Source organism: Mus caroli, unplaced genomic scaffold (assembly GCF_978045245.1).
Source record: "Mus caroli unplaced genomic scaffold, Mus_caroli_1 scaffold_8, whole genome shotgun sequence".
Lineage (NCBI taxonomy): Eukaryota > Metazoa > Chordata > Mammalia > Rodentia > Muridae > Mus > Mus caroli.
In genome coordinates this window covers 118249004-118272284 of record NW_028227263.1, presented here as the reverse complement: position 1 = coordinate 118272284, position 23281 = coordinate 118249004, and the positions used below count along the sequence as shown (strand labels likewise).

The window sequence follows — 23281 nt, the reverse complement described above, 5'->3', positions numbered from 1 at the left end:
AACATTTTCTCAGGTGCTTCACATCCATTCGATATTCCTCAGTTGAGAATTCTTTGTTTAGCTCTGTACACCATTTTTAATGAGGTTATTTCATTTTCTGGAGTCCAGCTTCTGAGTTCTTTGTATACATTGGATATTAGTCCCCTATCTGATTTAGAATTTTAAGTATTCTTTCCAAATCTGTTGATGGCCTTTTTGTCTTATTGACAGTGTCTTTTGCCTTACAGAAACTTTGGAATTTTATGAGGTCCCATTTGTCGATTCTCGATCTTACAGCACAAGCCATTGTTGTTCTATTCATGAATTTTTCCCCTGTGCCCATATCTTTGAGGCTTTCCTCCACTTTCTCCTCTATAAGTTTTAGTGTCTCTGGTCTTATTGAGAACGCATTTGACAAAATCCAACACCCATTCATGATACAAGTCTTGGAAAGATCAGGAATTCAAGGCCCATATATAAACATAATCAAAACAATATACAGAAAACCAGTAGCCCACATCAAACTAAATGGAGAGAAACTTGAAGCAATCTCACTAAAATCAGGGACTAGACAAGGCTGACCACTTTCTCCCTACCTATTCAATATAGTACTTGGAGTCCTAACCAGAGCAATTAGACAACAAAAGGAGGTCAAGGGGATACAAATTGGAAAGGAAGAATTCAAAATATCATTATTTGCAAATGATATGATAGTATATATAAGTGACTTTAAAAATTCCACCAGAGAACTCCTAAACCTGATGAACAGCTTCAGTGCAGTAGCTGCATATAAAATTACACTTGATCTTAGACAAAAGGCCGAGAAGCAATGGATATAAAATTAACTCAAACAAATCAGTGGCCTTTTTCTACACAAAGGATAAACAGGCTGAGAAAGAAATTATGGAAACAACATCCTTCACAATAGTCTCAAATAATATGAAATACCTTGGTGTGTCTCTAACTTAGCAAGTGAAAGAGATGTATGATAAGAACTTCAAATCTCTGAAGAAAGAAATCGAAGATCTCAGAAGATGGAAACATCTCCCATGCTCATGGCAATCTACAGATTCAATGAAATCTGTATCAAAATCCCAACTCAATTATTCACCAAGTTAGAAAGGGGAATTTTCAAATTCATCTAGAATAACAAAAATCCTAGGATAGCAAAAAAGTATTCTCACTAATAAAAGAACCTCTGGTGGAATCACTATGCCTGACCTCAAGCTGTACTACAGAGCAATTGTGATAAAAACTGCATGGTACTGGTACAGTGACAGGTAGGTGGATCAATGGAATAGAATTGAAGATCCAGAAATGAACCCATAAACCTATGGTCACTTGATTTTTGACAAAGGACCTAAAACCATCCAGTGGAAAAAAGACAGCACTTTCAAAAAATGGTGCTGGCTCAACTGGCAGTTAGCATGTAGAAGAGTGTGAATTTATTCATTCTTATCTCCTTGAACAAAGCTCAAGTTTAAGTGGATCAATGAACTTTGCTCTGATTTCTATCTGCTGCATAAAGAAGGTTCTCTGGCCAAGGCTGAGAGCAGCCAGGACTCTAGGTATAAAAATAAATACTTTGAAGGCAATTTGACAACCTGACCATTGTGTAAGCAATTTTAAATCTAATTTTACTGAGAACTAATTTGAAATTCTTGGACAGTTAGGATTTCTCTCTGTGTTGGTGGTTGATATTATTGCTTCATAAGACCAGCTCAGTCCCTGTGTCACCTGGAATTTCACCTGCCTTTCTCCTCATCCCAGGGATTGTTCCAGAGACCTGAGAAGCTGACTGCCTTCCCCTTTCCCTGTCACATGTGGGAATGGACACTATTGGTTATATTATTATATTGTATCAGTTCTGGCCATAGTTTGAGGTTTCCTTAGGAACTCTTGGTATTGGGAGACAGCATAAGGTCAAAGAGAAGATAACACCTGGGTTCTGGTGCTGGCTGCAGAGTGCTATTGGACATTCAATACACATCACCTGCCAGGAACTCTACACCCACAGGTCTGGATCCTCTATTAACGCAATGTCTTCAGATTACAACTCTGGAATCCCCCTTCCTAAGATATTAACTTTTGATGCATTCTCACTAAAGGGTCCTGAATCCACAGCAACATGTTCCATGCTATCAAACTAAAAGTCCCAAACCTCTGGATTCCTTTTAAAACCACTAATCCATGTGTCTGTGATGTCCTGTCTATGGTTGAGCCTCTCAACCTCTGTCTGGATGCTTTCTTCACGTGCAGATATTACTACATCTTCAATTCTGGAAATGTACTAATCCACACTCTCATCCCATTATGCAAGCCTGGTACACTGTCCTAAAATCCATTACCCCCTCCTCTTTCGTTGCTGCTGGTTTCATATCCAAGGCAATGGAATGACATGGCAATAGCTAGGAGGAAAAAAAAGAGATAATTATTAAACAGGAGCCTGAGCCACCCTTTAGCCTAGAGTATAAAGATACAATATCCCAGAGATAACCATCTGCCTGTCCATCCCACTGCCACCATGCTGACCTCGGATGCTCCTGGTAGCTGTGCTGACCTGCTTCATTGCCATGATCACAATGTCTGTGTTGAGGTAGAGGAAACTCTTAGGGAAGATGCCTCCAGGACCTACCCCGTTACCTTTCCTTGGCAACTTTCTGGAACTGGACACAAAGAAGTTTTATGATTTCTTCTTAAGGGTAGTACTGGGCAGAGAGATGGTACATTTCGGGTGTGGAGCATGCCTGGTGTGGCTCAGATTCTGAGGCAGAGGACTGACTAGGTCAGGATGCAGACATATGTTAGAGGCTTGACACCAGATCCTAATGCATCTCATATGCCTGACATCAGGACACGGGCAGTTCCAGGAATGGCTTCTCTAACTTCTCCCTTTGAAAGATCAGGGAGTGGTATGGTCCTGTGTTCACCGTCCACCTGGGGCCTCATTCTGCTGTGGTGCCATGGGCATATGATGCAGTAAAGGAGGCTCTGGTGGACCAGGCTGAGCAATTCAGTGGCCATGGAGAGCAAGCTTTCTTGGACTGGTTCTTCAAAGGCTATGGTGAGGATGACAGCACATGTGGGAGATAAGCAGACAGATGTGCAGTGGCAGGTTCCATGGCCTTCCCTGACTTGCCTGCCCACTCAAAGCTCTCTCTTTTTTTTTGATCCACTTGCCTGTTCAATGTTAATTTGCTCTGTGGCCTTTTCTAGATTGTTTTAGCATTCTGTTTCTTCCTGCAATTCTGTGGTTCTCTACCTGTCTCCCTGGTCTTTTTCTGGGTATCCCTTTCCTGATCTTACAAATGTTATTATTATTATTTTAAATAATTTTATTCATTTACACTTCAAATAATATTACGTCTTCACAACCCTCCCATCCCTTTCTTTGCCTCTATGAGGGTGCTCCTCCACCCACTCCCACATCACTGCTCTAGCATCCCTCTATGCTGGGACATCAAACCTCCACAGGACCAAGAGCCTTCCCTCTCATTGATAACAGATAAGGCAATCCTCTGCTACATATGTATCTGGAGCCATGGATTCCTCCATATGTAGTCTTTGGTTGGTGGCTTAGTCTCTGGAAGGGAGCTCTGGGTGGTCTAGTTAGTTGTTATTGTTCTTCCTATGGGGTTGCAATCCCCTTCAGCTCCTTCAGTCCTTTCCCTACTCTTCTACTGGGGTCCCTGGGCTTGGGCTGTGAGTATCTGCATGTATATTGGTGAGGTGCTGGTAGAACCCCTCAGGGAACAGCCATATTAGGCTCCTGTCAGCAACCACTTCTTGGCATCAGCAATAGTGTTGGGGTTTGGTGTCTGTAGATGGGATGGGTCCCTAAGGAACCTACTCACAGAAATATGTCACAAACCTTGTAGAATGGACATGTTTAGAGAACAGAGGCACAGACTGCCACGTGCACTGCAGTAGCCTGTCCACACAGTCAGGCTCTGAGGGGTTAAAGGTCTGCTCCAGGTCAGCCTGTTCTGCTGTCTGGTCTGCTGCCTCTTCTACCAGCTACTGTCTTCCACTCACTGCCTGTAAGCTTTTTAAACCAGCCAGTATGTTCATGAACAAAACAAACCCTTCCCCAGTCACAACTTCCTGGACCATTTTGGATTCAGTGAGAGTGATCTCCTCTCCTTCCTTAGTTAACACTTCATCTAGGAGCATCTTGAGTTTTGTGGACAGGAATTTAATTGCTCATTTTCTAACAATGTCTTCTCATGGAAGAATCTGGCTAAACAAGCCACCTAATGTTTCTTTTGAATCCATCTTAAATATATTTAACAGAGCATTGTTCACCAAATTAAATTCTTCAGAGTCATCTATCTGCAGAAGCTGGGTCAGTATATCTGCTATTCTCTGAAAGTTTTCTCCTGTGGCAAACTGAGGCAGCTCTTTAATTGCTTGGTGTCATATTGACACATCCTCATGCTTACATAGGTCTAACTTTGCATTGATAGCAGAATCAGCCAGCTCTGGAAAATGCTTGAAGAATTTAGGTATAAACTGAACTGCTAATTGCTTTTCCTTCGTACTGCCTTTCACACCACCCAGTATCACTTGGTAGGCATTTTTATGCTGGCCCACACATTCCGCAGCTTAGGCGAGGATGCTGTAGTTGTAGTACAGCTCCTTCATCATCGGTATGCTGAGCACCAAGTTCTGGGCCCACCCTTGTCGCCCAATACCTCCTCTCCTCAGTTTTGAACGTCCAACTTCCCCTGTGTCTAGGTGGTGAATCTTCCCTTGTCTGACTCCCAGAGTTCCTCTCTCTGTTCAGATGTCTCACCTTACTCTTCTGCCTTAGGCTATAGGCCATAAGCCTTTTATTTTAACAAATCAAAAGATACCTTAAGCAGGCAAGGAAGGATAGAGGCACATCTTTTGCACAGTGCATATAAACAGTACCCTACAATATCACACATGGATGCGGATGCAAGTTCCAATCATAGAGCCTTGAACAGAATAAATTTCATGACCACATAGATGAACAAAACATTCATTATGTTCTACATAGTGCCAATAAGGAAGAAAGCAAAAATAACAAAATTTAAGTGACATTCCATTTCCTTCTGTCAACCTTACAATATCCACCAACCAGTATGAAGAAAAATTATAATAATTAATAAAAATAAAAAGAGAAGCCTCATAGGCAAAGAGGACACTCCAGTGGAACTTGGAGGAAAATGGTCTCAAATCACCAACAGAAAGACAATGATTGGCTGATGGGATTAAAAAGAGCACACAACACAGCTACATTTGCCATTGTATGCTTCTCAATAGCCAAGGTATGAGATCAACCTAGATGTCATGAGCAGATATATAGAAAGTATAAAGAAAATGGGGCACACACAGCACAGAATCTTATACCAGAAAAACAAGAATAAAATTATGACATTCACAGGATATGGATAGATCATCATGTTAAGTAACACAAAACCAAGTTTTCTCTTATTGTTATCTGTTCAGTCAGGATCTAAATGTGTGTGTGTGTGTGTGTGTGTGTGTGTGTGTGTGCACATACAGGAAAATGGGAAAGGGACTATGGAAGAGGAGAAAGATGCAAAGAAATGGGGGTGTTGGAGAACATAAGAGAGTTCATGGGATACAAGAGTAGAAGGAAGAACTGTTTGAGTGGTTGAGGGTATGTACATACATAGGTGTATATAGGTTATGAATATAGGAGGGAGAGATCTAGAGATCTTAAGTGGGTGTGTGTGTGAAAGCAGAAAGGCTCCATCTAAGTCATCAGTGAAAGTCATGAGATGTACACTAAAATCCCACTTTCCTACACAACAATGCCCTTTGTCACTCCCTAGTTGTTGGACTTCAGGGGAATTTGAAGGCATTCTCTGTTCCTGTGGGCCACATAGAGTAGCCTGGAGTTTTATAAGGTTGAGTGATTCATGAGTATGCTGGCTAGTTTTATGACAACTTGACATAAGCTAGAGTCATTGGAGAGGAGAGATCCTGACTGAGAAAATGCCTCTATACGATTAGTCTATAGGCAGATCTATAGAGCATTTTCTTAATTAGTGATTGATGGGGAAGGGCCCAGCCTATTGTGGGTGGTGCTATCCTGGGATGATGGTACTGGGTTCTATAAGAATGCAGGCTGGAGAGACGGCTCAGAGGTTAAGAGCACTGACTGCTCTTCCAGAGGCCTTGAGTTCAATTCCCAGCAGCCACATGGTGGCAAACAACCATCTGTAATGGGAACTGATGCCCTCTTCTGGTGTGTCTGAAGACAGCTACAGTGTACTCATATACATAAAATAAGTAAATGAATCTTAAAAAAAAAAAAAAAGAATGCCGGCTGAGCAAGTCATTGGGACCAAGGCAGTAAGCAGCACCTCTTCATGACCTCGGCATCAGTTCCTGCCTCCAGGTTCCTGCCTTGCTTGAGTTTCTGTCCCTACTTCCTTCTATGGTGTACAGTGATGTGGAAGTGTAAGCCAAGTAAAACCCTTTCCTCCCCAAGTTGCTTTGGCTATGCTGTTTCATCACAGTAATAGTAACCCTAACTAAGACAATGAGTATTAGGTATTACTGGCCTAGCCTAAGGGCCACAGTGTGTGAACTATTTGGAAACAGGATATAGTTAAAATGAGATCTTTCAGGAGTGGGGTGGGTCTCTAATACAGTATGACTTGTGTTCTTATGAGAAAGTGCCCTTGAGGGGTCCAAGGAGTTGGCCCAATGGATAAAGTATTTGCTGTGCAACCATGAAGAGTGAAACATATTTCCAACACCTACCTAAAAGTCAGGTTGACATGGAGGTGGAGACAGGATTCCTTGGACAATACAGCTAGCTAGACTAGATGGATTTGTGAGCTTTGGGTTCACCAAGAGACCCTGCCACAGTAAGCAAAGCAGAGACTGGTTATGGAAGCATTTGATGTCAATCTCTGGCTTACACATGCATGAATACACATATTCATAACTACCTGCATATATGTGTGCCCCGATTTAGCATGTGAACACATATGTGCACACATAACAAAACAAAGACAAAATAAAGTGCATATACAAGGTCAAACAAATACAGAGCCTGTCATGTGATCACAAAGCAGAGGCTGGAGTGATTCAGGGGTGAGCCCAGGAATTGCAGACATTGCAGTCATTAGAGGAGAGGGAAGGAAAGGAAGAACTCTCACATATATGTTTCAAATGCTATGGATCTGCTGAACCTTGGTTTTGAACTTGCAGCTCCTAAAACTGATTTGGCATATTATCAGTTTTAAGCCATCCATGTGTGCTCTTTCTTCCACACTAGAAAAGGAACGAAATCATGGGAATGGAGTCAGTGACAGGCACACAGAAAATATTCAACCCACCATTGCTTGGGCATAATCTGGAAAGAGTAAGAGTGTGTGTGTGTGTGTATGTGTGTGTTGTACTATGCGTGCATGTGTATCTGCATGTATGTGTGATGTAAGAGTGTATGTATGTTTGTGCATATGTTTATGAGTGTGTATGTGTGAGTATATCTATGTATATATGTGTGAATGCATGTGTGAGGACTCACATATATGATCATATTTTATGTGTGTGTGTACTCACATGTATGATCATATTTTAGAGTCCACTATCTTGGTAGAAGAGGCTGGTGAATAAATAGTTACCTGAAGCATCGCCTGCATCTCCCTCTCACTACTACAGTTGCAATCACTGTATTCTAGGGCTCTCCAGCACCACACTAAGACCCAGTATCACATTCCTCCCACAAGGAATTGTGAAAACGAAGAGTGAGGCAGCAAAGAGGCTCAGGAAGCCTTCTTTATTTGATCAGAGAACTTTTCTGTTTATATGCTTTTAAAAAGTACAGCATGCATTTTCTCTATTTTATGCCTGGAAAACACCATGATTAACTAGCTAGCACCAAAAGTCTGTATGAGTCAGACCTCCATAGAAATCACTTCGCCTGTGCTGACCATTGTCGGCTAAGTCATTATGAACATTACTTTGTCTGAGCTGCCTACTATGATAACTACAATCACCTTGCCTTTGGTGATTTAGTGCTACCACCTGGCCCCTGCTACTTTGGAGCCCTGGCATTTCATTCCTCCAACTGAGGAGCAGTACATCTAACCCTATGGCCAGTACAAAGAAAAGGAAGACAACAAAGTTCTTCAAATGTGCTGATGACCCTCTGACAGTTTTGCATCTTAGAGGATTAGTGAAGGGCCTGTCTTCTGGGTCTTTCCACTGTGAAGGATTAAGTTTTACACAGTTTACCCACACAACAAATGCAATTTTACTAAGCCTTAAAATCCCTTCAGCAACACTAAACCAAGGAATATCAGACATCTCCACCTCTTTTGAGTAGGCCATCTTTTGACAAATGCTTTGGCCAACCACCCAAATAAAAATTTGGCACTCAAAAAAACAAAAGCAAAACCAAAATCACCTGTGTGAGCTTTGAGATTAAATCCAGAATCTCCACTCAGAGGTTCCGTATTGTGGGTATGTGACAGCTAGCCCTAACCATGACAGCCCTCTCTTTTTGCCTGCCTAGCAATGAACTGCACTTTCCAAGTCATCAGGCCATCAGTGCTCAGACCTGGGTAATAACTGACACAGGTCCCCTGTGAAGACTAAAGAGACTTACTGTGGACCCAGGCATCTCTTAAGGCCTATTGACCTTTTGCTCTGGAGTGCCTAGGAGACCCTAGTGGCCTGCAGGTGAGATAAGATACAATGGACTGTGAATTATTAACACTGTCTTTGCTTCTGTAAACCCTGCATATGCTTATGCTTATGCAATGGGAAAAGGACAAAAGGGTCTTTTTCTTACTATATAGTGAGAAAGAAAAAAACCTGAAGGAAGTAAAACAGTTTCCTGCTCAGCTGTGGATGCCACACAGCTTTCTGATGTGTGCCTTTATAAAGTCTACCTATTTCCACTTCTGCACAGCATGCTGTTGGCTTTAATGCTGTTGTCGTTTGTAAAAACAAACTCATTTAATCTAAGTTTGAATTGACTCTAAGTTTTTCATCTTTCCCAGTGTATTCGAATGCCATAGCATTATCAATAGATCAAGCTGATCCAGTTTTATCTTTCTTCCACACCCTTAAATACTGATTCCACACCCTTGAAATTCATTCCTACATAGATTTCCCAGACTTCTGCTTGAATGAATTAGCAAATTCATTATTCTCTTTAGTCACGTGGCACACCTTTCTACCTCCCATCTAGGAGCCTGATTTGCTTTAAGTCTGGTTATGGGGTTTGAGGTAGTTATTGGTGGGTCCTGAAGGCCATCAGTGTGTCTTGCCTGGGATTTCCTTCAGGGAAAGTCAATGAAGACAATGGAGGATTAATTTCTTCAATCAGAAGGAGGGGGTGTGGATAGGGGTGCATCTTATGCTGAGGGTAGAAAGACTCTTTCCTTGAGTGAGATAAGCCCTTGAGAATCTGAGGGTTCAGCCTCAAGGGGATCCTCCCATCCAGCTCCATCCCAAGTTACAGGATCCCATTCTCTACTAAATCAATGTCTTGTCTTTAACCGCCTATGCACTCAAGGCTGTGGCTTGAAATTTCATTGTCATTCAGCCAAATTTATAAAGAGGACTTTGATTTGGTTTTCTGCATCTTGACCTCTGGGGTGGGCTGGTGAGGGCTGGCTGGTGAAAGATCCTTTTCCAGGCTGCACTCAGAATCCTTTAGACTGGTTATGTGCACCTGGAGCTGGTCAATATTGTAACTTAGTTGTTTCCCTTCACAGTGTTCTGAGATGTTAGAAATTTTATCACAGAGCTTGTTTTTTCCCCCTTGTCAATTTATCCAGAGATCCTAGAAGCAACCAATCCACATCATCATTTCCTTACTTTCCCACAAATTGTCAAAAGTTTTATGTACAGAATAACTAGATTCCTTGCATCTCACAATAGGTGAATTAGGATAATCAAATACATTTGTCTTCAGAGTTTGTTAAATAGCACACATCTTGGGCTCTCTGTATTTTCCAAGCTTCTATGAGAGACTTCAGTAACTATAGGTGTTGGCAAGTTAAAAGCTTGTTCCAGATATTTAAAAATCTATCCTTATACTTCTGTTACTCTAGAACCATTTATGTATTACTCAGGGTTCTCTACGCAGTGGTTCTCAACCTGTGGACCACAAGTCCTATAGGGGTCACACATTAGATTTCTTGTATATCAGATATTCACATTGTGATTCATAACTAGAAAAAATACAGTTATGAAGTAGTAATGAAATAATCTTGTGGTTGGGCTTCACCACAGTATGAAGGGTTCCAGCATTAGGAAGGTTGAGACCCACTGCTCTAGAGAAACAGAACTGATAGAATGAATCACACAACACACTCTCTCTATTATGTTACTTATATTATATTATATTATATTATATGTGTAACATAAATATATAAATTAGATGTATAATATATAAATACAAACATCTATTCTATATGTATGATATATATGTGTGTATATATAATATATGATTGGATTAGAAGCTATGGTTCAGCAAATCCAACAATGGTTGTCTTCCATCAAAGGGTCCACAAATACACTAGTTGTTTAGTTTATGAGGCTGGATGTCTCAGGTCGTCTTCTACATGTGCTGGAATCCCAGAGAAGTAGTTTCTAATGCCAGTGAAGGAATAGACCTGCCAGTGAGAATGAGACCTGCCAAACAGCCAAAGAGCAAGAGCTTCCTTCTTCCATGTTGTTTATATAGGCAGCCATAGAAGGCATGGCCTAGATTTAAGATAAACCTTTTCACCTCCAAAGATCTGAATTTAGAATGTGTTTTCTCATTTCAAATGATTCAGTCAAGAAAAATTCCTCATAGGTGTGCCCAGTCCTTAGGCATTAGTTAATTCCTGATATGGTCAAGTTGACAGCCAAGAATAGCTATCACAAGTGGCAATCTCTTTAATATGATATCTCTTCATTCCTATATGCAGCATTTAGTTTATGAAGAAAAGGATCCCAGTCCGATGTATAGGTTTTACACTGAATCATGTGGGAGCAGGCAGGAGATTCAAAGACTTTTATCTGTGCCCTTTAACTGTGCCCCAGAGACCCATGAAACTCATGCAGAGTACATGGGCATATGGGCAATCACACAGCCATGTGCACTCTATGCATGAACACACACATCCTTGCTGATCTATGATAATTTAATGTTCTCCTGGATTTCTGTCCAAGTGATTTTTATCTCTCAGACTAAGTCAGACACAGTGGCCTTACCTTTCACAGGGGGTGAGGCACAACAGGTGTTCAGGTGACTAAGGTGTATAGGAGAAACCAAGACTGTTGGAAAGTATGTGTTGGAGCCAGATCAGTTGCCTGCCAGGGCTATGGAAAAACACGTCAGACAGGGTTATTCTGGGTATATAATAATACCCCAAGTCCTTGTTGTTTCATTTGAGGAAAGGGTGACATTAAGAAACTGTCTAGGGGGCTGGAGAGATGGCTCAGCTTTTAAGGGCACGGGCTGCTCTTCTAGAGGTCTTGAGTTCAATTCCCAGCAACCACATGGTGGCTCACAACCATCTGTAATATGGTCTTGTGATTTCTTGCAGATAGACTATATATATACATACATATACATATACATATAAATATACATATACATATACATATATGAGAGAAAGAGAGCTGGAAAGATGGCTCAGCAGTTAAGAGCAGTTAAGACCTCTGCTCTTCCAGAGGTCCTGAGTTCAACTCTCAGCAACCACATGGTGACTCACAACCATATGTAATGAGATCTGATGCTCTCTTCTGGAGTGTCTGTAGGAAGCTACTATATATATATATATATATATATATATACATATATATACGTATATATATGTATATATGTGTATATATGTGTATATATGTGTATATATATGTATATATATGTATATATATGTATATATGTATATATATATGCCCCAGATATATATATATATATACCATCTTGAAAGAGAGGAAGGAAGTAACAAACAAAGGAAGGAAGGAAGGAAGGAAGGAAGGAACAAACGAAGGAAGAAAGGAAGGAAGGAAGGAAGGAAGGAAGGAAGGAAGGAAGGTAGGAAGAAAGGAAGGAAGAAACTGCTTAACCTGCCTAAATGGGCAGTTAGATGTCTCAGTGGATTTTATGGCTAGTTTTGTGTCAACTTGACACAGCTGGAGTTATCACAGAGAAAGGAGCTTCAGTTGAGGAAATGCTTCCATGAGATCCAACTGTAAGGCATTTTCTCAATTAGTGATCAAGGGGGAAAGGCCCCTTGTGGATGGGACCATCTCGGAGCTGGTAGTCTTGGGTTCTATAAGAGAGCAGGCTGAGCAAGCCAGGGGAAGCAAGCCAGTAAAGAACATACCTCCATGGCCTCTGCTCAGCTCCTGCTTCCTGAGCTGCTTGAGTTCCAGTCCTGACTTCCTTTGGTGATGAACAACAGCATGGAAGTGTAAGACGAATAAACCCTTTCCTCCCCAACGTGCTTCTTGGTCATCATGTTTGTGCAGGAATAGAAACCCTAAGACGGTGGGTAAAAGTGCTTGCTGTAAATGTTGACCACCTGAATTTGAGTTCTGGGATCCAAGTATTGAAGGGGAGACTACACTTCCAAAAATTGTCCTTTTGTTTCCACATGTGACCCATGGCATGCTCTACCACCCACACTACTAAGTAAATGCAAGTTAAATATTCCTAACAGTGATGTACAAAACAAAAAGAAAAACACAATCGGTAAACAAAACAAAAAGAACGAAAAACCTGACCAAATGGCTGTGGATACAAATCTGTGTTTAAGTACGTGCTAGACTCTTATGGTCTATGAGAATGCAATTTAAACGATGTTGTTTTTGTGCTCTTGCTGCTTTTTTGAGATAAGTTCTCATTGTGTAATCCTGGCTGGCCTCCTAGAGTTTCATGTTTCCTCCCTCTGAATGCTGGGGATAGAGTGCCATGCCTCAGACTTAGCTAACCTGAGTCTTTTAAACCTCAGTTTAGATTCAAATTTGTAAGCTTCATCTTTGCCACCTGTACACTGGGCTTGGGAACACACTGCTCTTGTTTCGAGTACTGAATGAGAGAAGGATGGGACAGTTTTGCAGAGGTGAGTGACCCTTGCTGGATGAGTGACAGCTGTTGTTACTGCTGCCCACTGTGTGTTTCTTTTTTTATTATTATTACTGTTACAATTTTACCAAGGTGAGTAGTCTTTTCTATTTCTTCCATGCAGGTGGCCCCTTCTTAACCCCGCGGTCTTCATCTTCTCTCTTCACTCCACCTTCCTTCTGGCACCACTTCCGTCTCTCCCTCCCTCTTGACCCACCTTGGCTCAACCCAGAATCAGATGGGCACGAAGCTCATGGTGTACTTTGGTATGATCCTGGTAAACCCTTCTGGTTTGGGAGACTCGATGATATCTTCTAGTTTCCTTGGGAACTTGAAATGGAAGTTCTGCAAGATGATGGTGAAGAACAGGAACAGCTCCATCTTACCCAGGCTGTATCCCAAACAGGATCGCTTCCCTGAAGAGGAGAGAGGGAATGAGCACAGGCATGGAGACAGCTCTCACTGATGCCTTGCCTCAGTACCCAGTGGGCAGCCATGTTCTCTTAGGGAGAAGGGGTTTCTACACTGGAGTGTGAGGGATCATTAGGAAAGGATCCTAAGTCTCTCAGAACCCCAATATCCCTACACACAAAGTGGGGTAACCCATGGGAGGCTGGAACAATGAGAAGTCAAGATGTTTCCTCTACCAATTACCAATTATATTTCCAATGTGAATGCTCTGCTGTGGCCTCACTCATTTATTCATCTAATTATCTATCATCTATGTATCTAAGTACACATGTATGTACATATGCATCTATCTATCTTTCGATCTATCATCTATCATCTATCTATTATTTATTTATTTATTTATTTTTAGTTTTTTTTAAGTCAGAGTTTTCTCTGAGTAGTCTTTGCTGTCCTGTAACTTACACAGACCCAGGTTGGTGTTGAACTCACAGATCTACCTGCTTCTTCTTTTCCAGTGCTGGGATTAAAGGCATGTACCACCACCACTTGGCTGTTGTCCTCTTTTAAAGAGTCTGAATATATGGCTAGAGAGATGGGTCAGTAGTTAAGAGCACTGTCTGCTCTTCCAAAGGACACAGGTTCAATTCCCAGCACCCATATGGCAGCTCATGAGTGTCTGTAACTCCAGTTCCAAGGTATCCGACAACTTTACACCAAAGCACATTAAATAAATTATTTTTTTTAAAAAGGAAACAAAAAATCATTTAAAACTGCATTAAAAACTGCCCCCCTGATCTCTGAAAGAGATCACTGATCCCACTGATCCTTTGATAGGCATCCAGGAGGTCTGACCCTTGGGAGGTCCAGTGGATGCAACTGGTTGGCTTGATGCTAGTCTGTATCACAGAGAGGGGAGCTGACATGAGCTACCCCTGTTGGTGTGAGCAGTGGTCTGGTAACCCAGTGTTTTCTTACCAATGGAAAAGGGCAGAAAAGCAGGGATCTTCTTCAACTGTCCCTTGTCATCCAGGAAGTGCTGTGGGTTGAAGTCTTTGGGGCTAGAGAAGAACTTTGGATCTGTCATCAGAGAACTCAGTATAGGGAACACTTCGGTGCCCTGGAAGAGGGAAGATGGAGTTTAAGAAGATGGACAAATGGAGAAAGGACCACAGAAGGTGTTAGGTTCTAAATGAAGAGATCTGAAAGGCACAGAGTTGGGGGTCTCCTGAGTAAGGGATATTATGGAGTATGAGTTTTGAGGAGATGTGATGTGTGCCACCAGGAGTAGGAGATATGAGCTCCATTGGGTTCATGTTCTGAGACAGGCTGCTAGAGTGACACCAGGCCTTTGCCTCCAGCCCAGGAGTTGAGATATTGGAAGGTAGCAAGACAGAGGAGCAGATAGAACTTGGAATTCAAAGCAATGGGACAAGAAGTTGGAGACATGTGGATAAATCTCCAGAGACACTAAGTCTAGGAGAGGTGACAATAATCTATCTAATCAGAGGACCCTGGTGAGGCTGACATAGTAGTTGGGGGAATAGAGTGGAGTTAGATAACTGTAGATGGAAAGGGGCCTTAAGGCATCAGGAAGTGGGCTAAAGGCCCCTCCTGATGGCTATGGCTGTACCTTGGGGAGGAAGAAGCCACGGAAGGAAGTATCCTTGGTAATCTTTCGAGGAATGCCCAAAGGAGCAAAGTTAGAAGATCTGTGGATCTCATTGATCACAGCCTGGGTGTAGGGCATCTTCATATGGTCTTCATATTGGGGCTGTCGGTTCCTGCCAATCACTCAGTCAATCTCCTCATGGACCTTGGCTGGAAGACAAGGGGAGTTGGGGTGTTTTTTAAAGTCCAGGGGCCTCAAAGCAGGTGCAATAGTTCACATGTGTAACACTGTATGTAGTACATGTCTCTGTAAGTGACATGCATATAGGCCATTGAAAACATATTTCCATACCTAAATGTTGGGCAGTGTCATTTTATCCTTTTCATGACAGAATCATGGTGGGGAGGAGAAGGAGGAGTCAGGCTAGGGACCAGAGAGTAAGGATCTGGCAGCCAGTGGGAAATCAATTTGGGAATGTCTAATATTTTAACAGTTAGTGAGAACTCTGTTTATGCATTTAATATGCTCTTGTTTCTGCATAGCAGGGCATGTCTGAGCATCCAGGGACCTGGGAAAAGTGAGGGTCAAGGTCAGGTGGGAAAAAGTTGGAACATCTGGGTTTCCCAATTTCTTCCCTGCCACACAGCCAGCCGTACTCTCCACATCTGGATGCTTCATTAGTAGCAGGAAGCCATAGCGTAGTAAAGAGCAGACTGTCTCAGACCCAGCAAAGAAGAGGTTCAATGATGTCATCACTAGGTTCTTCATGTGAAACTCTGAATTAACATTTTTCTCCTGGAGGGGGAGAGAGAGAGAGAGAGAGAGAGAGAGAGAGAGAGAGAGAGAGAGAGAGAGAGAGAGAGAGAGAGAGAGAGAGAACACAAATCTATCAGTTTGTCATCCTCTTGGGGAATATTAAGGATTTTAATTTTCTAAAACTTTCTAGTCATTCTTTTATAAATATTTTTATTAATTCTTTGAGAATTTCATTTATTTTACTGTGAATATATTCACACCTCTCCCCCTCCCAGATGAATTCCCTTCCACACCCACTGAACCTTGAGTCCTCATTTTTTTAGACATATATGTGAAATGCACTTTAACCATATTCCCCTCTATTATCTTCTATTTTCCACTTTGTGGAACTCTTTCTTATCCTTAATAAGCCTTCTTCCTATTTTCCCATTTTATTTTTGTTTTTTGTTTTTTTTGGGGGGTGGGCAATTGCTTATAACTAGGTTGGCTGCATGAGTATGGGTGAAGGTTTCTTTACTTGAGAAAGACTAATTTACTAGTAGCCACACCACTAAGGAATATGATTTCCTCTTCTCTCAACAGCCATCAACTGTGGATTAAATTCCTCATGGAGGAGATTGACCCAACAGGCACCATTTCTGGACATGTATTTGGAGGACCATACAGAAGATTTGTTAGAGACTAAACTGGGGAAACCTGCACAGGGAAGAGAGCCAAGCAGAGGGCTTTGTTCTCAGGCTATTTGAGGTATCCAGATATCATTATGTTCTGAGTACTGGATAGCTCCCATGGGTTCTGATGTAAATGTTAATTGTCTGAGGGTAAAGGCTGGTTTTGAGGGGAGCTTATGTTTGTGGGTATGAGATTTGGGGTGGTCCTTGCCCTTTGTGGGTATGGCCAATGTGGGATATTGCAAGGGCAATTGGCAGAGCTGGAGTCTGTTATCTGCCCTGTGGGTGAAGCAGCAAATTGGTTCATTTGACTCAACATCTGCAGCAGTGACAGGAACTCTTTGTCCTCATAGTTGAAGCGGTCCCCGAAGACAATGGAGCTAATGACATTGGAGACTGTTTTGCTCAGGTAGATGGTGGGGTCAATGGGGGCTCCTGAGATGAGTGACATTGTTGGGAAGACATTGGAATTATGAGGGAGAAGAGTTAGAAGATGGTATGGGCATTGGAGTGAGGCACCAAACTCTCAGCACCAGATTTTGGGGATGGTTTGGTAGGTGGTCTTCCCCACCCTCCTTCTCCACAGCCCTCTTGATGCAGGGGATGTTCCTTCCCTTGCCCAAACACTTAAGGGTCTCTTGCTTACCACAAGTGCCCTGCAACATCTTGATCAAACAGCCTGCCTCCTCCTGGATGCGCTCCTCCACACCACGCTTGCCCACACCGAAATCTCTCAGTGTGGCTATGGAGAAGCTTCTGAGTTGTTTGGCTCGTTCCCCATTGCTGAATACCACACCTGTAAAGATAAGAACATGAGGGTTGGAGAGAAGTAGATTGAGGCTGAGGAAGGACCAGGTCCACACTGGAAAAGGCTTCTAAGAGAAAAGAAAAGAGACAAAGATGGATAGTGATGGGAAGAACACAGAATATACAAACACAGATCCTGCATTGGAAATGTAAATGAAGAAAATACCTAATAAAAGTAAATCTGCTAAACTAAAAAAAAAAAAAAAAAGTTGGAAAAAATCAGACAGGCAAGGAAACAGAAAGTTACAAACTGGAAGAAGCAGAGAGACTCAGAAGGCAGAGAGACTAGTCCTCAATATTTTAGCTGGACCAATTCCATCACTCCTCTAGATGCTGGTTAGCTGCTCTGGGTCCCTGAAATGGCTAAATCAACCAATATTTAGCATTTTCTGAAAACAGCAAATCCCCATTGAAGCAAGAACTGCCTACATAAAAACATACCCGGGTGTTGAGGTTTTGTCTTTTACTGTTTATTGTAATGCTATGTGCTAGTCTCTAAGATTTGAAATCTGCACTTAGCCTGAAGGACTCTGCCCTAGTAAATTCTGATTGGTAAATAAAAATGCCAGCAGCCAATAGTTAGGGGAAGAGACATAGGTGGGGTTTAGATTTACTGGGCTAGAGACCTTGAGGAAAGACAATGGGACTGAGGAGACTGGGTGGAAGCCATGGAAGAAGAACAAGCAGAAGGGAGGAAGCACTTAGAATTCTGGGGACTCTTCAGAGGTTATATAAATGCTAGGGCCCCAAGAGGAGGGTTTTGGTTGTTGGTTGGTTGCTGCTGGTTGTGGTTCGTTAAGTAGTCTGTGCAAAGAAACAAGAGCAAGAAGAAATTAGATATCCTGACTGTGAAGATTAAACTTGCCTTAAGGAACTCATCACTCCTAATCAGCAGGAAGTAGTCTAACAATAATTTTGTTCATGTTCACCTCTCTCTCTTTTTCTCTCCTACCTAGTGTTAGGAGGTTAAAAGGGTGAAGAGGGTGAAGGGTGGAAGAAAGAAGAACTCACAAAGTAGCAAAAGTCTGTCTACAATCACAGATTTCAGATCCTCCTCACCATAGCCTTTGAAGAGTGTATTAAAGGTGGCCACTTCGCCTCGTCCACTGAACTCCTCAGCTTGGTCCTCCAAAGCCTCTTTGACTGCATCATATCCATAAAGCACCACAACCCGGCGAGGCCCAAGGTGGATGGTGAACACAGGGCCATAGTGCTCTTGGAGCTGATGTGGGATAAATGGGGGCTGTTAGAGGACTTATTCACTTACCTGGACCAGTACAGAGGTCAGATTATGTGATATACTACAAACAAATGCTTGAAAACAAACAAACAAGCAAGCAAACAAACAAACAAACAAACAACAAACCAAAGACTTGAAATAGCTCCAGGACCTTCAAAACCCCACTAGTAAGAGACTTTGGATTATTCTGTGAATTTTCTGACACAAAACATCTGAAATCACATAGACTCTTGTCTGTGTGCTATGTCTCATCCATCCCCTCATCCAGTGATACCTGTGTGATGGAGCTGTAGACATCTTTTCTATTCAGTTGCAGATAATTTCCAATGAAAGGCAAAGGAATGGGTCCTGGGGGCAACTTCCCCCTGATTTTCTGCTGCCAGATAGACACCAAGACCATGACACACAGGAAGGCCAGTATGGCTACCAGGAGCAGCCCTGAGCCCAGCATGGTGGCCAGTGAGGACTGACAGGCTGATAGCCGAGGCTGAGATACTGCCTTTATACTCCCAGGGACAGAAGGGGCAGAAGATGGCCTTTGCTTCTATTTACTTAGTTGAGTCTTTTGGATTCCAAACCTATCTCCTTACATGGAATCTGTCTGTGTTGCAACACCCACAACATGGGCAAAGAGGAAGACCTCTGGATGCTAGGCTTAATTTGAAATACTTAAAGCCTTGCTGGGTTGTGGTGCCCCATGGATATGATAGAGTCAAAGAGGCTCATTGCCTCCCTCCTTGTCACCCCTTCCCACTATATCCCTCCCTTCCTCCCTCCCTCCCTCCCTCCCTCCTTTCCTCCCTCCCTCCCTCCCTTCCTTCCTTCCTCCCTTCCTTCCTTTCTTCTTTCTTTCTCTTACAGACAGAGTTTCTCTGTGTAGCTCTGGCTATCCTAGGACTCACTCTATAGACCAGGTTGGCCCTGAACTCACAGCAATCCCCCTGCCTCTGCCTGCTGAGCACTGGGATTAAAGGCATGTGCCACCACTGATGGGTGCACAGATTTCTAAAAGGAGCCTCAACTTCAGGTTAGGGTGAGCACCTTTTCCTGCCTATGCATGGCTTGGAAAAGGGTAGAACACCACAGCTATATTTTATCAGATATTTTCACAGACTAGAGGAGAATAACCTAGAACGTTAGTGAAGGACTTATAGAACTTTTGTGAAATAACAGCTTGAACTACCAATATTGGGAATCCCCAGCTGTCAGAAGGCTTCTAATTGGCAAAGACTCCTACTGAGTTCCCATTAAGACCCTTATGGTAGCTCACTGGGATACCAGTCACTTCTGTAATTAGTATCCATGTTTCCCACAGGACACAGGTCAGGCATGGAGCACATTGGTGAAAGACCTTTGGGTCAAGCTCCCTAACCCAAGTCTGTGGGCATCCTGTATCTTAATTGCCATACAAGCTGTGCACAGTGGGTGCTTGTGAAGTGACAGTTCCCTTTGAAGGTGCATAAGATGTTTTAAAGCAGCATTTCTTGGTTTTTCAGGGCCTGCTCTTAGTAGGCAAAGGAAAGATTTATGACAGAAATTTAGGTCAACTCCAGTATGGAGAGCATAGGCTGACCCTGGAATACTGAAGCTATGAGAAGAGGAGGAGCAAATAACCATGCTGATCTTATTTTACTGAATTTCTTTTAAAAAAAGTTCAACATTTCTGTGTGTGGTGTCACATACCTTTAATCCAAGCATTCAGGAGGCAGAGGCAGGTGGATCTCTGAGTTCATGGCCAGTCTGGTCTACAAAGCAAGTCTAGCATAGCCAGCGCTTGTTACAAAGAGAAATCCTGTCTCAAAATCAAAACCAAAAAAATCCAACATTTATTTATGTATTTATTTATTTATTTATTTGTGTGTGTGTGTGTGTGTGTGTGTGTGTGTGTGTGTATACATTACATGTGCATGTGCCACTGTGTATAAGTGGAGGTCAAAACAAAACTTCTAGGGACTTGATTCTCTTTTTTGATCATGTGGACTTTAGCATTTAACTGTGAACATCAAGCTTGGTGGGTCTTACCTGCTGAACTGTACCACCAAACTCAGTTATTTAAGGTCTGATAAGGACAACAACCTTGTGGTGAACATGTTGTATTCTGGGAAGGTTAAGTTAATGTGTGCTTGGTCATTTGGGTCTTAGTGCCAACTGGGCTGTTTCAATGGTGACTTCATTATGATTACTCCATTATCTGGCACTGCCTTCCCTGGGAGATACATGAGGACCAAGGCTAGAGGCAGATAAGTGTTGAGAACGTCATCATAAGTGGGCAGAGAGATCTACTGGCAGTTATGATATCAGATAGTCCCAGGAAATCAGCGACATAGGTAGACACTATAGTAGGAAAGAAGTTGGTATTGAATGAGTAAAACTTAGCTTTCTACTTCTGGTGCCAAAGGGGCTTGGCAGTTGCTTTCATTAAGTATAAGGGTGGCATCAGGTGGGGCCTGAGGATGTGGCACCATGTGATTCCTGAGGATGGTCCTAGCAGCTTTGTATGCAAGCATCAGATACGAGTTGAGATTGACTTCCACTTGATCCTAGAAAGGGCTCACTGTGGGTTGCTGGGACACCTTTGATAGTGGTCCATTCAGAGTTATACCACTGTGGAGAGCTCTTGGTGTCTCTTATAGAAATTTGGCAAGTACTTGTCACTGGGCTCAGAGGAGGTAGTAAGATCAGATAAGTGTATTTGGCTCAGTGGTTAAGTGCACTAACTGGAGTACTCTGACCCCAGGACTCAGGGGAGATCTCCATTTTCTCTCTGGTGCCTCTCTAAGGCAGGTCCATTCAGAAGTGCACAGGCTGCAGAAGCAGCAGAGCAGCTGGGACAGGTCTTATGGGCCTACATCTGCAGCCAGGAGGTGGGGCTCTTCTGCAGCCCTCTGTACACTGGTCTTGCTAGGAGAGAGCCAGTCTCCGAGGAGTGCTGACACAGGCTTACAGACTCACAGGAGGAACAAGCTCCAGGCAGACACAGCAAGAATATCTAACACCAGAGATTACCAAATGGCAAAAGGCAAATGCAAGAATCTAACCAACAGAACCCAAGACTATTTAGCATCATCAGAACCCAGTACTCCCACCACAGCGAGTCCTGGAAACCCTAACACACTGGAAAAGCAAGATTTGAATTTAAAATCATATCTCATGATGCTGGTAGAGGATTTTAAGAAGGACATTAATAACTCCCTTAAAGAAATACAGGAGAACACAGCTAAACAGGAGAAGCTCTTAAAGAGAAAACACAAAAAACACTTAAAGAATTATAGGAAAACACAATCAAACAGGTGATGGTGAAAGAGGAAAATAACTGGACACCTGAACTCTCCATGAACTCTTCAGCTCAGAGTCCTCTTACCCCTCCCATCTAGGGACTGTTCCCGGAACACTCCTGAACTTTTTACCTCAGAGTACATTCCTGAACTCTTTACCCCAGAGTCCGACCCCCTCCCAATTGAAAACTGTTCCAGGAACATTTTTAGATAAGGGTCTCCTGGAACAAACCTAGCCCTACCCCTCCTAACTGAGGACTGTTCCAAGAACATTTTTGAGATAGGGGCCTCCTGGTACTACCCCAGAATGTTCCAATAGATCGGGTACATTGCCAAAAATATAGGACACGACCCCTTGGTGACGTAAAACTTGTACTTTTCCCCTGGCTTTTTCCTATAAAAGCCTGTAAAAATTTGGGCCGGGCGTCGATTCTCCTCTACACCATGCTGGGTGTATGAGTTTCGACCCCAGAGCTCTGGTATATGTGCTTTTTATGTGCTTTCTTGTCGTTGCTGTATTAAATCTTACCCTCTACATCTTAAGTTCGGTCTCAGTGTCTTCTTGGGTGCGCGGCTGTCCCGAGGCTTGAGTGAGTGTCTGCCCTCCGGGGGTCTTTCAATGGAATTGAACAAAACCATCCAGGATCTAAAAACGGAAGTAGAAACAATAAAGAATTCACAAAGGTAGATAACTCTGGAGATAGAAATCCTAGGAAAGAAATCATGAGCCATAGATGCAAGCATTTCCAACATAATACAAGAGATGGATGAGAGAATCTCAGGTGCAGAACATTTCATAAAAAACATGGACACAACACTCAAAGAAAATGCATAATGCAAAAAGATCCTAACTCAAAACATCCAGGAAATCCAGGACACAATGAGAAGACCAAACCTAGGGATAATAGGTATAGATGAGAACGAAGATTTTCAACTTAAAGGACCAGTAATTATCTTCAACAAAATTATAGGAGAAAACTTCCCTAACCTAAAGAAAGAGATACCCATGAACATAAAAGAAGCCTACAGGACTCCAAGTAGACTGGGCCAGAAAAGAAATTCCTCCTTACACATAATAATCAGAACAACAAATGCACTAAATAAAGATAGAATACTAAAAGCAGCAAGGGAAAAGGTTAAGTAACATATAAAGGCAGACCTATGAGAATTACACCAGACTTCTCACCAGAGACTATGAAACCCAGAAGATCCTGAACAGATGTCATACAGACCCTAAGAGAACACAAATGCCAGTCCAGGCTACTATACCCAGCAAAACTCTCAATTACCATAGATGGAGAAACCAAACTATTTCAGGACAAAACCAAATTTACACAATATCTTTCCATGAATCTAGCCATTCAAAGGATAATAAAGGGAAGACTCCAACACAAGGAGGAAAATTATACCCTTGAAAAAGGAAGAAAGTAATCCTTCAACAAACCTAAAAGA

General features: G+C 42.4%; 1 long non-coding RNA gene and 2 pseudogenes across 2 annotated transcripts; all 3 read right to left on the bottom strand.

Moving 5' to 3' along the window:
* Window positions 1-3344: 3344 nt before the first annotated feature.
* On the bottom strand, window positions 3345-4748 carry LOC147003369 (apoptosis inhibitor 5 pseudogene; annotated as a pseudogene).
* A 220-nt stretch (window positions 4749-4968) lies between these two features.
* Window positions 4969-11721, bottom strand: LOC147003368 (uncharacterized). Its single transcript, XR_015047989.1, has 2 exons — window positions 11203-11721; window positions 4969-7257 (listed from the first exon to the last, which is right to left on the bottom strand). It is a non-coding gene; the product is annotated as an uncharacterized LOC147003368 (long non-coding RNA).
* A 1383-nt stretch (window positions 11722-13104) lies between these two features.
* LOC147003367 (cytochrome P450 2A12-like) lies at window positions 13105-19040 on the bottom strand (annotated as a pseudogene). Its single transcript, XR_015047988.1, has 8 exons — window positions 18829-19040; window positions 18374-18536; window positions 17154-17303; window positions 16563-16942; window positions 15737-15872; window positions 15102-15289; window positions 14447-14588; window positions 13105-13476 (listed from the first exon to the last, which is right to left on the bottom strand). The product of XR_015047988.1 is annotated as a cytochrome P450 2A12-like (transcript).
* Between the last annotated feature and the right edge of the window lie 4241 nt (window positions 19041-23281).